The sequence below is a fragment of the Periplaneta americana genome, chromosome 14 (genome assembly GCF_040183065.1).
Source record: "Periplaneta americana isolate PAMFEO1 chromosome 14, P.americana_PAMFEO1_priV1, whole genome shotgun sequence".
Lineage (NCBI taxonomy): Eukaryota > Metazoa > Arthropoda > Insecta > Blattodea > Blattidae > Periplaneta > Periplaneta americana.
Window position 1 is genome coordinate 159717138 of NC_091130.1, and position 17405 is coordinate 159734542.

At 37.4% G+C, this 17405-nt stretch overlaps 1 protein-coding gene across 3 annotated transcripts in view; it reads left to right on the top strand.

The window, feature by feature from the left end:
- The first annotated feature begins 2336 nt into the window (after positions 1–2336).
- Positions 2337–17405, top strand: part of LOC138713943 (ATP-binding cassette subfamily G member 4-like) — a 64300-nt gene continuing 49231 nt past the window's right edge. The window contains exon 1 of one of the 3 annotated variants that reach the window (XM_069846497.1): positions 2337–2478. The gene's annotated coding sequence lies outside the window, so the exon portion shown is untranslated. Of the gene's footprint in view, positions 2479–2750; positions 2772–13748; positions 13901–17405 lie in introns of those variants that run through there. The other 2 variants (XM_069846498.1, XM_069846496.1) reach the window with 2 other exon arrangements.

Below are 17405 nucleotides of genomic sequence, written 5' to 3' on the forward strand. Positions count from 1 at the left end.
GTAATTGTTTGTGAATATTTTCAATTTTATGCCTCAATGGTGTGCCAACCTGTCTTCGGACAGATGACTAAACAACTATTTCTTATCGTGTAAACGCAGGTTAATATTCTGCACTACGTAATTCCATATATCTCTCTTTACTTGGAAAACATTCCATACTGTTTATCTTCAAATTTTATTAGCGCTAGGCCTACAAGAGACTGCAGCGCTCAGGTGAATGTTATGAGGAACAAGAAGAAAATCACAACATTCTGCCTTCGTTCTCGAATCATGATCTGATCTGAAGTCAAAATTCCGCCTAAATCTTAAAAAATGAAACCGAAGCCCTCCGCTATTACAGAGTAGCTGGGCCTCTTGTGATAACGTAGTGAACCACAACACATGTCACGAGTCCGTGACGTGCACGTTTTTCACAACAGCACAATTGCTGTCCTTAGTTCGTGCAGCGATAAGTTCCAGAATATCACCGCTCAAGTCCCTATAACCGTTACTATCATAATAATTATTAGGGCTAGGATTTTGATGAAATTGCATCTTTTTTCTAGTAAGCCAGAAACATAGCTGCTTTAGTATTTATATGTTATGTGACAAACTGAATGTTTTAAGACATATTTGTTAGGGCATTTTTTTTTGCATTTTTTACCTCTTACAACTCATAAGAGCATTTTTTGTTTTATTCGGTCATTTTTGGGGTATTTTCATTTAATTTTGGCCATAAATCTGCAATATTAATGTAAAATATTGTTTATTTCCTTTGATACTTTTCAATTAGTACCCATTAATTTGTATATTATTTTAATCGTTTTTCTACACAAATATTGCCCTTTTAACGTAGTACACCCCATGTAATGGACCAGTTCAACCACCCCTTCAATATAGACTCCTCTATACCTGCTAGTTCCGGATAAGAGTGGCCTTGTGGTGGACTACATGGGAACTACATCAGGTAAAATAATTAATTAAAGTGTACCACTTAGAAAAATTATGTAAAATTAAATAAACTTAAATGTTGGTACTAGAATTTAATTTAATTACTAGTCTAAATATTAATATTCCTACTAAGCCAATTATGTAAGGTCAATTTTAGGGCATTTTAAGGATATATTTTTTAAGATTTTTAGGTCATAAATGCATTGTTTTTAGGACATTTTTTCATGATTTATAGGTCATCAAAATCCTAGCCCCAATAATCATTGTCCCAATATCACTCCAGTACAGCATCAGAAAGCTGCCACATGGAACAAATAACCAATGATAGGCGGAGGGAGAACTGTTTCCTTGGGGGGGGGGGGACCAAAAGCATAGAATCCCCATACAACAAGGTCATGTGGGACATTATGTACCTTCTCCCCCGTTATAGCTTGACCGTGGTGCAATAAAGGTATTTTCGGGGGGCATGCTTGTTACAGCGTTACATCCATATCCGCAATATTTCGGACCAGCTAGAACTGTAGATCTACTGCAATAAATTTATAACTGCGTGTAACCTAAGACAGTCTCCCTATTTTTCTCTGTCATACACAAACACATGTATACATCAGTAACAAAACGTAACAGTGCTAACAGGAACTTTCATCTGAAGTTTACCTTCCTGAAGATATCATATGAAATGTAAATTCCAATTATTATTTTATTTAATCTCGTCTTTAATTTTACACATTATACCCGGATCACTTTTCTTTTTTCTGCATTGTTGAGAAGTATGTTATTCATATTTCTCCAAGTGGCGGCCTGAACACCTGCAGACTTTTAATACACGAGTACAGGCTGTTACAAAAGAAACATTACAGTGCTTCCATTCCTCAAATGAGGTATAGAAATTCTTATACATTCAGAAATTCAAATAAATATTATAGTCCAGGCACATGATCTGAAGACATTAATTCGTCAATTTAAGCACAGAAACTTAATCATAAACAAAAGCAAGGAAAATCTTTTGAATTAATATTTTCTAACGTTAATATAAAAATAGACTTCAGACAAGTTTGGAGGGGGACAATGCCCCCCATAACTCCGCCTGTGTGTGTATGGCAGGAGGGACGAGACAAACACCATTAGGAACACCAAGTCGAGCTAAACAACTTACGATATCGGTAGTCTACTGTTTTGGATGGGTAATAGCGGACATCTAATAATGTAGGCGTTAAAATCTTTGTATTATATAATTGGCGGGGAAAGAAAGATTTGCATTTCTTTAAGGCCCGAGCCCCACAATTTCAATTGAGCCCAAGCCCGAGCAGACTCTAATCTCGCGGCAGACATCTGCAGGAGAGGTTTCGAGGCAGACGTTTCCACTATCAGAGCACTTGAAGGTGTTGATACGGTACATAATTAAAGTTCCTCGGATAGCCACTTGAATGAGATTTATCCACACAGACGAATCTAATCTGCTTCATTAACACCTGCACCGCAATGTGTGTGTGTGCTTCAAGTGACGGAACACGCATCAGCTGACCCACGGGATGGCCGGATCCCACGGTAAGTGCATTATTACACTCCTGAGTGTCTGAGGATAGGTGCGTCGCAGCTACGAACAGTTTATTTTATATTGTGAAGGTAAATTAATCGCAACACTGTCGCTGTTATTGGAAAGTGTCAACTGTCAGTTCGTAGCGTCTCTAGCCTTTTGTCTGAGATTGCTAGTTCGGGACGGAGGCTGGCGTAAAGGAAACTAGAGTAAAAGATAAAAGAAAGAAAGGGCACAAAACTTTAGAAACCGCATATTTCGTCTGTATACGAAGATCAACTGTGCACCCATGCGTAAGAAAGGGGTAAGTAGGCTTACCACATTTCCGAAGAACACAAATTCTGATCGTTCACTGATCATTCAGGAGAGAGCGCTGTTGAACGGCAGCACAAGTATTCATGCGTGACAGCTGATCAAGTGGCGGGCTAGCTCTCCATAATATGAAATCCGATCCACATTCAGGCATTATTTGTCTCTTGGGTATGAAAAAGAAAATCAAAGAACAAGAAAGGAAAGGAAAAAGTAATCCATCCAAGATTTTGGAAAAAAATTGTAAATAGGAAACAAAGAAATCACGTAATATTAAATGTAGGCTAGTTAATGGATGTGTGACGTGAACTGTACTTTATTGTTGTTTGTATAATTGAAGCGTCGGCTGGAACAACGTTATAAGCAGGGTTGCCAATTCAGCGGTTTTCCCGCTAGATCTAGCGTTTTCCAGTGTTAGTTTAGTGGTTAAAATTTATTAAATTTCTCTTGCTCATATCGACCCTCACAAGTATTAACATTGTAACTCACTTTCTTCCATTTTTCAGAAGAAGCAAATGAAGTTTTAAAATGATCGTGTAAATCAGTGTGTACAGATAGTAACAATAAGATTTTACATACGAGTGGGAAGGTTTAGAACTACAGTGATAGTACTGGAGGAAAAAGAAGCACTTTACGACCATATTAACTAGCATAACTCAAAACCATAAAAATTGAGTTACAATGTTAGTATTTGGGAGGGTCGATATAGGGATTTAGCGGTTTTTTTAACACCCACAGCGGTAAAATAATCTTATTTTACATGGATAATATAGCAATTTAGCGGTTTCTGCTCTGTACCTTAGCGGGTTTGTGTGAATCGAGTTGCCAACACTGGTTATAAGAACATTATTACACGGAAACACGCCGAATGAAAATTTTGTAACTTACAACGTTGTTCCAGCCGACGCTTCAATTGTAAAGTTCAAGATCTGTGTGTGACAGTAAACCGTATGTTTATCTTCGCTTGTGTATTAAAACATGCTTTTTGAGTCTACACTCGGCTCGAAATAACCCAGAATGTCAGTAACATCACAGCGCTATCGTAATGTTTAATAAAGCAGATTTTGAACAAAGTTAATTTCTTAATATTTCATACAATGATAGGATAAGTGTTTTTCTTCTAATATCAATATATGTATACCCTGGGGTGTATTTCAGGCCTGATGAGTTCTGGCAGTGTCAGGGTACTATTTTTCGAGGCCGGGCGGTGTCAGGTTACTTTCATGATTTTTATACTCCTATGCAGCCAACAGAAATGCTGCACTTTTTTATTAACGTTATTAGGTACTACAGGGCCACCTTCAAATTATATATTGTTGTTGTTTTGTCAACTGTCCGAAACAGGTTTGAACCTCAAAAGTAAAACCAATAAGACGCCATTTATGAGGCAACTAAGGCAAGAGGTAGCAGAGTAAGATGGTCAGTTCCTTTCCTCCTGAATTACATGTTATTAAGACTATTAATTGGTACTCAAATTTCACTATTAACGTCAAATTTTGCATTTATAAAAAGTCATATTATACTCATGTTCAAACAATTTCATAACGACGCGACGTCTAGAATTCCCCAGTAATAAAAACCTCTACATACAGACGTGGACAAATTATTAGACAAAATTAATTATATGTGCAACGAAGCTGTATTTATCGGTAGAAATAATAAACAAAAATGTATTTTGCACAGATATAATCAACAGAAAATTGAGTCTGGAGGTTACTAATATTTTGTGAACATTCCCTTATTCTTTATTAACACGTTGATTTTGTCAGCGATGCTGGAAACCAAAGTTTGACACTTTCTTTGAATATCAGCATCATTTAGCCAGATATCAGACAGTGCTTAAATGAGTCCATGTTTTGTTGTAAGCCTCTTTTTGTTCATTTTCTTCTTCAGTATATATCACGCATTCTCAATTTCGTTCATGTCCGGTCTTCTTGCAGGCCATGGGAAAATATCTTCTCCAGTATATAATTAATATAGTACCAACACAGCCAGAAAAAATATACTTAACCATTAGAAAAATATACCAGAAGATGTAAACAATCATATTTACAACAATAAAGACTCTGTGAATTATACTGATAGTTAATATGACGAATTATATTATGTTCCAAGAAAACGTTTTAGTCTAATAATTTGTCCACGTCTGTATAGATTCGAGAACATGTATTTTCCTCTGACATTCCATAACTAAGTTATTCTGCAGAAGTGGTGGTGGTGGTGGTGGTGGTGGTGACGGAAAGGACGACGAAGACAATACTAACGGTATACTACAGAGCCATGTTTAGAAACAGAACACTGTTTATAACATAATTCAGACATCATCTGACTCACTGTTTGCTGCTAATAAAGCCTTACCCACTCTTAGTGGTTCATTATTTACATGAAAGTGACGAAAACTTCTTCGCACTTCACTTTTTACCAATTCGTCACTCCCTAATTTTAATACAGGCTTCTTGCGATTTTTTCCGGGGAGTTAATTTTCCTGTTTCAGTGTTTCCGAGCGAGCAGCATGTTCTATCCCAGTGATCGGTAGAACTCGCTGAAATGGGTAACGGGTAAGGAGTGTATCGCAATATGCACCATCGTGCAGAAGGGAGAGGTAGAAAGCATACCTACCAGCAGACACGGATGCACACTAGTGCCTCTCTTATCCGCGGGTAAGAGACGGTAGCTCGAGGTGCATTGCGCTGATTACCGTTGTTCTATACTACAGAGTGTAACAAAAGTTTCTGATACAGTGAAAATTTTAGTTTTTTTTTTTTTTCAAATATTCACATTTTCAGCCAAATTATTAATAAAGGATTACATCACACCACAATCAAGTAGTACCAACTCCTACGCCATAAAATTTAGTCATGGTTCCTGAGAAAATGGAAATTAAACAAGAGTATAATTTTAACATACTGTTACAGAAACTTTGTTACACTCTGTATTTAAACTCTGCAGTCAGTTCCGTAATAATTGTAATAATCACTGTGGGATACTTCATAACACACGCTCAGGATAATCGTTACTTCGCCACTTTTAAGAGGCTTTATACACCCCCAGTGAAATCCGTAACTTCACTCGCTGTTGCTGGGAGTTCCTTTCATGTCACATGTTGCTAGCTAACAACATGCAATTCAATGAATTCTGATATACAAATACTGGCTAACTGAGCAGACTATTTTGCCTATTGCATACAGTAAAGGAACTAGGTTGTTGAACCCCCCTCCCCACGCATTTATTTACATCAGAACCCAAAGAGTCTCTGAATTGCTTATAGTGTTTCGTTTACAATGAAAGGGAAGTGAGGAGTGAGTTCAGAGCCTGAGTAAAGTCTTCACAAGGTTGGTTCCATGCACAAGGCACGAGATGTGAGCTTGTGTCGTTGTCATGCCAACCAGATGGCTTTTCGTCTCTCTTGTATTGCAAATGGATACTATATTCGCGACGCTGTTATTCCCGGCGTGACTCCTACTCTCTGATTACGTCTTAGGAAGTGAAGGCTCTATAAAGTCTAGGTAGGTAGTATCGTTCGCCATTTTTGTTCTTTCGTTGCAGAGCTACCAGACGAGGGATCTATTTGCCATACCGTTAAACATTATCATGTCGTAGCTCCTATGATAATAAATCAAACGCACAGTAATTCAGCAAATAATTGAGTGGCAAATAACGTCCTCGTATGCTTTCTGCGAACGGCAACGAAAGAGCCAAAATGGCGGGCGATTATATTAAGTATTTATCCAGCCTTAGGAAATGCGTAACATCTTCATCAGCGAATCACAAGACGCACACGTTTAAATGTAGCCGACCTGCAACGTGATTGGCTGCCGGAAATTAGAGCGACGGGACTATAAAGGCCCATTCACGATGAAAATTAAACATAACCGTAACATAAACACAGAAGTTTGCGCCCAGGCTACCAAATGGGATCATTCACAATGATTCACATAAGCATTGGCATAAACATTACCGTAAGACGTTAACATGAAAGTTTGCAAACTCCAAACTTTCATGCTTATGCTTACGTGATTTGCAAACAGAACACAATCGTGGAGCGCTGAAGTATACGACAGAATATGAGGAAATGGCGCCGTTGTTATGTTTCCATGGTTACCAAGTATGTTTGCGGTTATGTTTATGTTCCCATCGTGAATGATGGTATGACTTCTTGATTTTACCGTAACGTTTATATTCTTAAGTTAACGTTTACGTTATGTTTAATTTTCATTGTGAATTAATCTTTACAAAGCAACGACCGAACTCACTAATTCTGCTTTCCTCACACGGCTGGGCTGGAGTTATCAGCGCAGGTGTCCACCAACATGGGGAGCATTGCCAAAGTTCGAGATTTATCAGCAGATAAGCGCTGCTTTCTTGTACATGGCAACAATTGGCTACTTACTAGATAGCGGCGCGCGATAACCGAACTGACAGAAGTCGCCTGGAACTGGGCAGGACAAGGACCACAAGTTCGCGTCCCTGCTGTTGACCAGGGACGTCAAAGCGCCTGCACTGCGTGCACTCAGCAACCCGCACATTTCCTTAAGAGCGATGACTGTACTTCATCTTGCTAAAAAGTGAACCTTGTTGGATTTGTATTGCTTGTATTTTTCATTTTACTAGGTTATTTTACGACGCTTTATCAACAGCTTAGGTTATTTAGCGTCTGGATGAGATGGAGGTGATAATGCCGGTGAAATGAGTCCGGGGTCCAACACCGAAAGTTACCCAGCATTTGCTCATATTGGGTTGGGGGAAAACCCCGGAAAAAACCTCAACCAGATATCTTGCCCCAACCGGGAATCGAACCCGGGCCATCTGGTTTCGCGGCCAGACGCGCTGACCGTTACTTCACAGGTGTGGACTATTGCTTGTAGCATGAGCACGCAATGCAGGAGCTTGGACATCCTCTGACACTAACATTGACATTAATGATTCACAGAGCGTACCAGCAACTGATGCAAAATCATAAATTTAAAACACCACCAAATAAAATGCGAGTCGCGATATTGTCAAGCGCTCAGCTCCTCTGTCATGTCGCTCAGTGACGTAACCAGGAATTTAAGATGGAGTGGGGGAGGAGGAACATTACTTAACAAATTACATGAACATACATAAAAGATAATAATAACAATTATTTAATATCATGAAATTTCAAATAAATTTAGACTCACTAAATGTTCTGCGTCGTTGCAAAGTGAAAGAACAAATGTGGACTCTAAATAAATCTAGTAAACTTGTCAGCAGAAATATATGACGTCATTTCTTACAGTTTTTCAGGACAGAGCATTTAAAGTTTGAACGTAGCCTATACTACAAACCATAGTAATCATGTTTCATAACATCCAGCAGGTTAAAGAGAAAAATAACAGAGATAGCTTGCCATGTTTTGCTACAATAAAGATTACAATAAGGTATGCACAGCACATCGCAAAATCTCATTTTCGTCAAAAATTGGCATATCACCTTTCGGCTTGGAATCATAAAAGAAGAGTTCGCGGGAAAAACGATGAATGTCACATTTCTGTTAAGGATTAGATAATGATCTAGGCTAATTGAGTCTATAACTGCAAGATGTAGTGCTGTTTCTATAGAAAATAAAGTGCTACAATTTGGAGGAGCTGTGCGATACCGACCGATGAAGTAGAAGCAGGTGACGAACAGTTAATAAGAGGTAAAATGACAAATAGAAACTCTAACAGAAATAAAGCAGATTCAATCAAAACTATAGATACTGAACGAAACTACCTACTAAGAGATAGGCATCAGCAAAGATTAAATTTTCCTAAAATCAGAAAAACTTATTATTAATTAAATAAGGTAAGAAGACAGGTTTTGAAAATAAGATAGAATTACGTCAAGGTTTTTTTAAAATAATAATAAAAAAAATTGAAAATAGAGAACTAAGGTACTTATTAAGGTATTCCGATAGTTATATTAATTAGTAAAAGTTCAGAAGAAAATTTGACTTTATAAATTGGTTAACTAATATATTTTAATTTCAATAAGAATGCAATTATAATAAATTTATTAGATCATAATAGAAATCATAACAGAAATGAATCGATAATGAGTACATGCGACATAATGATGAAACTAAATTGAGGTTGATTATGTAAGCAATTTGTCAAGCTTGTTTTAAGCAGGCATGCGGTAGTCTTCGTAGAAGTTACGCAAACGTTTCTGCTGACATGAAAATATTGTAAGAAAGAAAGATTAACCTACATATGGAATGTACCGATTCAGCTATTTCAGGTTCATGACTTACAGTATGTCGACATCTGATCATCTAATTGGAATAATAAATTATTATGTAAAATAAGACCTAAATATTACAATTAGATTTTTGAAAAGGAGCAAATAATTAAGGTTTAAAGTCTTAAGGATTATCACGATTGGTTTAAACATGCACTAAAACAAGACGTAAGTGCAAGTTTGAACCAATAAATTATTGTCATTTGCGATAGATTAATTAGTTTAGGAAATTGTATATTTATTATGTAGAACTACATTTGTATATAGATCTTTTGTTAAATTATTAAGTTTTGTACTTTTGTGAACAATATCAATAAAGCTATCTATCTATCTATAGAAAATAAAGGAAAGGGTTACTGTATTCGTGGTGATAATTCTCCTTTTTACCATTTTTCATAAGAACAACATTAAATTTCGCAGTGATCATTGAATTAGATAATGACATCAACCTTAACAAAACTGTGACATTCATCGTTTTTCCCGTGAACTCTTCATAAATATATTTACTTACATTAGGCCTAGAGTTCACTTTGCACTTAAAGTAAACGTTACAATCTTGTTCCCAAGGCACTAGTAAATGAATTTATTGTAACTTCAACTTCCTTTGATACAAATTCGTTAGTAATCAACTTACGTCGTAGGTATTGTAAAAACATTATTGCGATTCACTTGCAAACAATTCACTGCCAGAAACACAACTAATTACACCAAATGCAGTCACGACGCACTAGCAAATATTTATTCTCCAATGTTAAAAATATGGTTACAATTCGACGTGTTGGGTGAATGCACAAGTTACATTCTACAAAAAACAGAAGACTACTAGCATTTGACGTGTTTTATTTGTGCAGAAAATCATTTGTAATAAGGTTCCGAAGTTTAATTTTCATTTGTTTCTAAACTCATTTTTATGCCTGAACTCCCTTCACCCAAACACCATGGAATTATGTAAGTCAAGCTCTCAGGTGTAACTCCCTGTAAAGTTGATCTGAACAATTTCGAAAGAAAAATTGTTCCGGGGCCGGGCACCGAACCCGGGACCTCAATGTTGGTTGCTTGACGGTTGTCAGCCCACTTTGAGGTCTGTGGATACAGAGGGAAAAATTGGATCGGTGTCTGATAGCGTTCCCGGGTAGCTCAGTTGGTAGAGCGTTGGTACGTTAAACAAAAGTCCCGGGTTCGATGTCCGGCCCCGGAACAATTTTTCCTTCGAAATTATTCACCATGGAATTATCCAAACTGCTCAATGTTATTCCACGGAAGGAAGGAAGGAAGGAAGGAAACTGAGCTATGTCTTGTGTTTTCGTCACATTCACTACTTCACCAGAGTACACCCTATATATATATTCTTTAACATGTTACGGAAGAGGCAAGGCTGTTAAAAAAAAAAAGTAAAAAACCCCCAAAAATTAAACAATTAAAATGACAGCAGCTAAAAAATTTCAAAAGACGATGTAAACCGTAAATTCCGCCAGAAAATCCGTCACCCGCCAAAGCCATTCTTTTCCCGTCCGCTACTTTGAAATTCCGTCAGTTTTGACGGAATTTTGACGGAATTTCCGTCCAGTTGGCAACACTGCTTTGGACAGAAACATTGAGCTCTTTGACTAAAACAACGTTGAGATCACTGGACTACTCACGCTGCCATCTGTTGTTATTGCTATGAAACTAAAAGCATCTGTCGGTGTTTTGATGTTCCTCAATAGATGACACCATATTTCAGTAATTTCCAGAGTCAGTGGTAATTTCCTTCCTCCATCCTATTAATTATTTCGACTGGTTAATAATAAAATTAACCTAACCAACACAATGCTCCTCCTGTAATTATTGTTCTATAAAATATGCCAGTAAACCCAGAGCTGCCAACCGTACGATCTGGGTCGTACATGTACATACATACATATCTCTTTGATCGTATACGATCCAACCCATGGATAGTACATAAAATGTACGATTCTTTCGGAAAATAGGTAAAAAGCAAGTTAAAAGCGTGGATTTTAAAAATTTGTTACAATTTACGACATTTGGAATTTTATATGCGTATATATTCCTGCAGTAATTATTACATAACTTATGCACCGATACCGCCCGGAACAATTTTTCCCTTGAAATTATTCAAGTCTGCTTCACAGGCAACTTTACCTGAAACAACTAGACTTGCATCATGCATTCAAAGTACGGTACTTTCTGCGTGTAGCACTTTCCGCTACAAGTGCTGTATAGTCCATTGGCGCAACACGGATTTCTGTAAACAATGCTCTCTTATGTCTCCAGGTCTAGGCGACAACTCGATTTTCATAGATTAAGCATCGTTATAGTGACGCGCTAAGATATCAGATATTACTTAGGGCTATTAAAAATATGATGCGTTTAATTTCCTTCGTCTTTTTCCAAACTTTTCAGAGATATGACCTCTCTAATTCTCTCAATAGTCTCAATACAAAATGCTGTTGTCACGTAGGCATATAATAAGTTGGTAATAATGTTTGGGAAAAAAAACTAAACATATTCGGTAGAGCCTAAATACCAAGGAACACGGAACAATGCAACATTATTCCCTTGTACCATTCGTGATTGATTTTCAACAATGCATTCTTGTTTATATAAGCAGTTAAATTTAAGCAGTTTCATTGTGTAATAACGTGATATCGGCATTACAATATAATTATGCAGCTGCACACTTTCCTTTTACTCTCGCGGCGACCACGACAATGCGATAACAAAACAAAATCGGACTTCCACAAGGTGTTCAAGGACAAACTTCCGGAAAGATTTAGCAACAGGTATTTTAAAAACAAATTTTAGTCTAAAAAAAATGCCCCCCCCCCCTGGAAATTGCCGCCCTAGGCAACTGCCTTCCGGCACTGCCACTGATAAGTTATTTCTTCATTGTTTTCATACACAACTAGTGGCTTGTGCAGCAAATGCTGCAAACTAAGATCATTAGAAGTTCAAATTGATTTCCAATGAGAATACCAGACATATTGGAAGTTATTTGCTTCCATAATAATGAAACATACCCCTCTGAATGGTTTTCTTTATGCTAAATACTTTTTATTGAACCTATCCATCTTCAGTTCTTGAGTTTCAATGCGAAAACGCAAACAACAATGTCAGGACGATCAGTCGGTTTTTCATATGGGAGTGAAGCAATAGCTATTTCAGGTCATTGCGGATTGTAGGTGAGAGTTAAGAAAATACCAGGTTTGCCATGCTTTCCAACAATAGACATGGCGTCTTGCATAGCTGCTGCATGGTTCCTGAACCACTTCGAAATGTAGAGGGTAGAATCATTTTATCCTGCTTAATCTCTGTTCCTCTCTCAGAGTGAGAGTCCGAGTTTCACAACCATAAAGAACAACCGGTAGCATAACTGTTTTATAAATTCTAACTTTCAGCTTTAAATATCTACACCACACCGCCATTAAATATATGGAATAGACCCATACCATTTGATTAATAACTATAAAATATTTCATTTTTAATAACAATATTGTTATCTTACACTCTCACTCTGAGAGAGGAACATAGGTTAAGAGTGTTTGAGAATAAGGTGCTTAGGAGGATATTTGGGGCTAAGAGGGATGAAGTTACAGGAGAATGGAGAAAGTTACACAACACAGAACTGCACGCATTGTATTCTTCACCTGACATAATTAGGAACATTAATCCAGACATTTGAGGTGGGCAGGGCATGTAGCACACATGGGCGAATCCAGAAATGCATATAGAGTATTAGTTGGGAGACCGGAGGGAAAAAGACTTTTGGGGAGGCCGAGACGTAGATGGGAGGATAATATTAAAATGGATTTAAGGGAGGTGGGATATGATGATAGAGACTGGATTAATCTTGCACAGGATAGGGACCGATGGCGGGCTTATGTGAGGGCGGCAATGAACCTTCGGGTTTCTTAAAAGCCATTTGTGAGTAAGTAAGTAAATTGTTATCTTACGTAAGTTTTGTATAGACTATTATATAGCCGTCACTCAGTAAATATTAAAGAAGTGAAGATCTAACTTGAGACATTCTATACGCCTACTTATATAACCCCAAAAGGTTTGACTTTCATATCATCAATAAAGCATTAATCTGTATAATAAGTGACAAATACTCACATCATGATATTCACTATAATAATATTTCGTTTTTAATGCTAATAATGTCAGCAAACATTCTTAAGTTTTGTAGTTTTTAATATCCAATACACAGACAGCTGTACTCAGAAAATTACACACCAGAGAATCTGACCTGAAAATTCTTTTTAGTAAGTCTTGAAGCAAGAGGACTTTGAAGTTTTTAATAACCAATATTACAGAAACGTTCTGAAAAAGTTACACAAATGAAGATCGACATATTGACGTTATGATGTCAGAGAATCTGAGCCACCTGAACTCTAAATATGTCGGCAATCCTGCAGGTCGTAGCCTTCGTGTGATATTGTTTATTGTAGTGTTTTGTTTTATTCTGAAAAGCCACATTTCTCAAAACTGACGACAGATGGATTTCGGAAAATAGGAAAATGATGTAGAAAAATTGACATTTCACTGAAAACTACTATTTTTCTGAAAAACTTTGGGTTCCAGGCTTCAAAATAAGGGGTCATTTATTAAAATCCGTTCAGCCGTTTTCCCATAATTTCCATTACCAGTTCAAATTATATATAATATAGAAGTTTCTCATGGCAATGTTGATCCCTATATGCTATGGACTGCCACGCCGCCTGTTCCTGACCTGCTTCCTAGGCATTGCGCATGTCATATGGCACGCGCCAGCCGAACTTCGCCAGTCGATACGCGCTCGGCCGCCAGTCTCAGCTGCTAGACGTGCGCGAACTGTGTGTGTCTGCCTTCAGCACCAGGATGTGAGGTGCGATGTACAAGGTAATTCAACAGCAAACAACCACACTTCTTTTCATTCAATTGTTTCCTCATTGTATAAAACGAGTTGCTATGTCAACCCACGTGGTGGTGTAGTCCGTGTTGTGCCAGATCAGGGCTCCCCTGCCCAGCTACTAAAATTAGCATTGGCATTTAAATGAACATTCAAGCAGATGCTGTCTTTCCTGTCATACAGCGTAAGAAGGTACTAATGATTCAACATCCTAACTGAAGTAATGACAAAATTTCAATTCGTGGAAGGCGAAACATAGGCATCTCGTGGAGTAAGAAATGTTTACATTACAGCATGACCTAGGCTTGTTATTTGTATAACGGTATGAAATTGCCCACGTTCGTCAGATTCGCTCTTACTTGCTAGATTTGATGCACAGTATTATAGTCACATTTTTACAACTCCAATCCGTCGAATCAACCTGATTCTGCATAGACATTTTTTTGTTAATCTGAAATACTGAATTTGAAAACTTTGTAGGGTTGCCATACTTACTTACTTACTTACTGGCTTTTAAGGAACCCGGAGGTTCATTGCCGCCCTCACATAAGCCCGCCATTGGTCCCTATCCTGAGCAAGATCAATCCAGTTTCTATCATCATATCCCACCTCTCTCAAATCCATTTTAATATTATCTTCCCATCTACATTTCGGCCTCCCTAAAGGCCTTTTTCCCTCCGGCCTCCCAACTAACACTCTATATGCATTTCTAGATTCGCCCGTATGTGCTACATGCCCTGCCTATCTCAAACGTCTGGATTTAATGTTCCTGATTATGTCAGGTGAAGAATACAATGCGTGCAGTTCTGTGTTGTGTAACTTTCTCCATTCTCCTGTAACTGCATCCCTCTTAGCCCCAAATATTTTTCTAAGCACCTTATTCTCAAACACCCTTAACCTATGTTCCTCTCTCAAAGTGAGAGTCCAAGTTTCACCACCATAAAGTAGGGTTGCCATACGTCTGTATTTTGCAGGCCCGTATCGTACAAGTCAAAAAGTGACGAGATGTCCGTATTTTCTGGATCGAGAAAGGAGATCAATAACTAGTCGCTACATCCTTCAAGGGATGACACTCCTGCTACATTGTAATCAATAGCAACAGCCACTGTTTGCACTGATTTTGGTTTTAAAGATACATAAAAAACAAAGCACTGCATTCACAGATTACGAAGCTCGCTTCCAGGAGAAAACATAAATTCATCCCCTGACAGCTGAACAGAAACTGAAGCTGAAATGAAGGAAGAGGATTTCGAACAAAATACTCTGAACTTTCATGAACAGTGCATTTCAAATCTCGAACTGTGCAAAGGGGGGGGGGGGAGAGTTTTAAGGGTACCGAATAATTTTCTTGGATTCAAATAGATTCAGGCAATGAATCACACCGCAGAAATCAGCTGAGTTTATAAATTCACTCGTTTCTAATCCCAATGCTTCCATCAACACAAACTTTTTGATGAGGTCGTGATCGTGAATCTTGTGCTTTAAAAAAATCAAGTCGGAAGGGGGGGGGGGGGAGACCCCTAGAGATAGCTGAAAGGCGTAAATATGTTTGGCTTTTCAACAGTTTAAAAGAAAGTAAAACGAATTCTAACAATTTTGAGGAAGTTATAGAATGTGTGTACCGTTTCCCAGAACTTCTGCACCTGTGCACAGTATTTTCTTCCATGAAAATCGTTTGAACGCCTGAAAGGAATAGACTCCAAGTAAATAAGGTAATAGTAATATACGTTACAAGAGCGGTATGTTGACGTTTTCATGGTCGAGGAAAAGATTGAAAAAGCGAAACGCAGTTGAGATTTTTAATTTCCGAGAACATGAAAACAAACATACCGCTCGTGTATCGTACATTATTTTGTGCGAAGATCGTTTATTACATACCTGAAAGACGAATTTCTAATTAGTTGCAATAAAATCCCCATGTTGGATTCTGTTTAATGACGGCAACTTCGGAAAACCAAAATATCTTGTTGCTATAAAATGTTTTCTGTGTTTACTATACTCCAGCAGGCCGTGATATAGCTACGTCTGTCTTTTTTTCCCCCAGTCTATAAATGCGAACTTAAAACAAACGGTAAGGTTATATAATGATTTATTTTTCATTTTAATATTTTGACAATATTATTTATATAACATATTGCAGTAATAACATCGGCATCTGGAATCTTGTTGATTTTTTCACGGCTTCCTTAATGTTACTTGTATCAGGAATGCAATACGTTTTGTGGAGTAGTAGACTTTACTTAATTTTTGCAAATATTTAAAAACAATAATTAACAGTGCAATTTAGGTGAAATTGCAGTGGTAAGTTTCCAATTTATAATTATTACTATGTTAAACGTCTCTAAAAATAATATGTTAAAAGCCTAAAGCAGTAAAATGAATGTCGCGCTTAAGCGGTAAGAAGAGGGAAATTGTTACGTGTGTTACGTTGGGAATACTGAATGTGGTATTTGACACTTACCGCGTATTGGTTCTGTGCGGAAAACAAGCAAATATGCATGATCTCGCACAAAAGTATTGCTTCAAATAAAAGTCAGTTCAGAGTTTTCATGCGCGTATTTCTATGACTACAAAGAAAACAAAAGCAAGTGCATTCTTCGTATGAGCATGAAAATTATGATTGAAATTATTACTACAGTGTGTTTAATCTTTGTAACTATCCTACAGCACATAGTAGAAGTATCGCATCTTCAGTTTCGCTCTCATTCCTTACGTATTGGTAGCTTTCTTCAGTGCAAATGATATCCCAGAAACGCAAGTTATTGTGATGTACCGAAGTACGTATGATATTTCCGTACAGAAATTCTGCATTGCCATATGATGGAGGACGGATGGAGCGGATAAAGGGTCAGCACGTAGATGTGAAAACCCGGGTTCGAGTCCCGGTGCCGGAGAGAATTTTTCTCCGCTCCACCCACCCTTCATCAAAAACACAAGTGTCCGCATTTTTGTACCCACAATTATGGCGGTTTTAACCTTTTGGACTCTTCAACAGCTAGACTTTACAACTGAGTTCTATTCACCGAAAAGTGATGACAATTTTATAACTTTTTAAATGTCGAGATTGAACATTTCCAGATATTTGCAGTTATAAAATAAGAACGACATCTCATAACTAATAACAAACAATTCACAGGAAACGATCAATACCTGGATAAGGCGCCCCAAAACATGATATTCCTTAGCTATCATCACGTTATTTGCGATATGCAAACTATAGATACAGACAGATATACAGATCGATAATGTGTTAAATTGGAAAAATCATATTAAAGAAATTACCCCCAAAATAAATTCAGCTTGTTTTGCTATTAGATCTATGCAAAAGATAGTAAATATCAATACCTTAAAAACAATATACTTTGCATACTTCCACTCGGTAATGAGTTTTGGAATAATATTCTGGGGAAACTCCACAGATAGTAACAATATATTTCTATTACAAAAAAGAGTAATTAGAATAATAGTAGGTGCCAAATCTAGGGAATGGTGTAG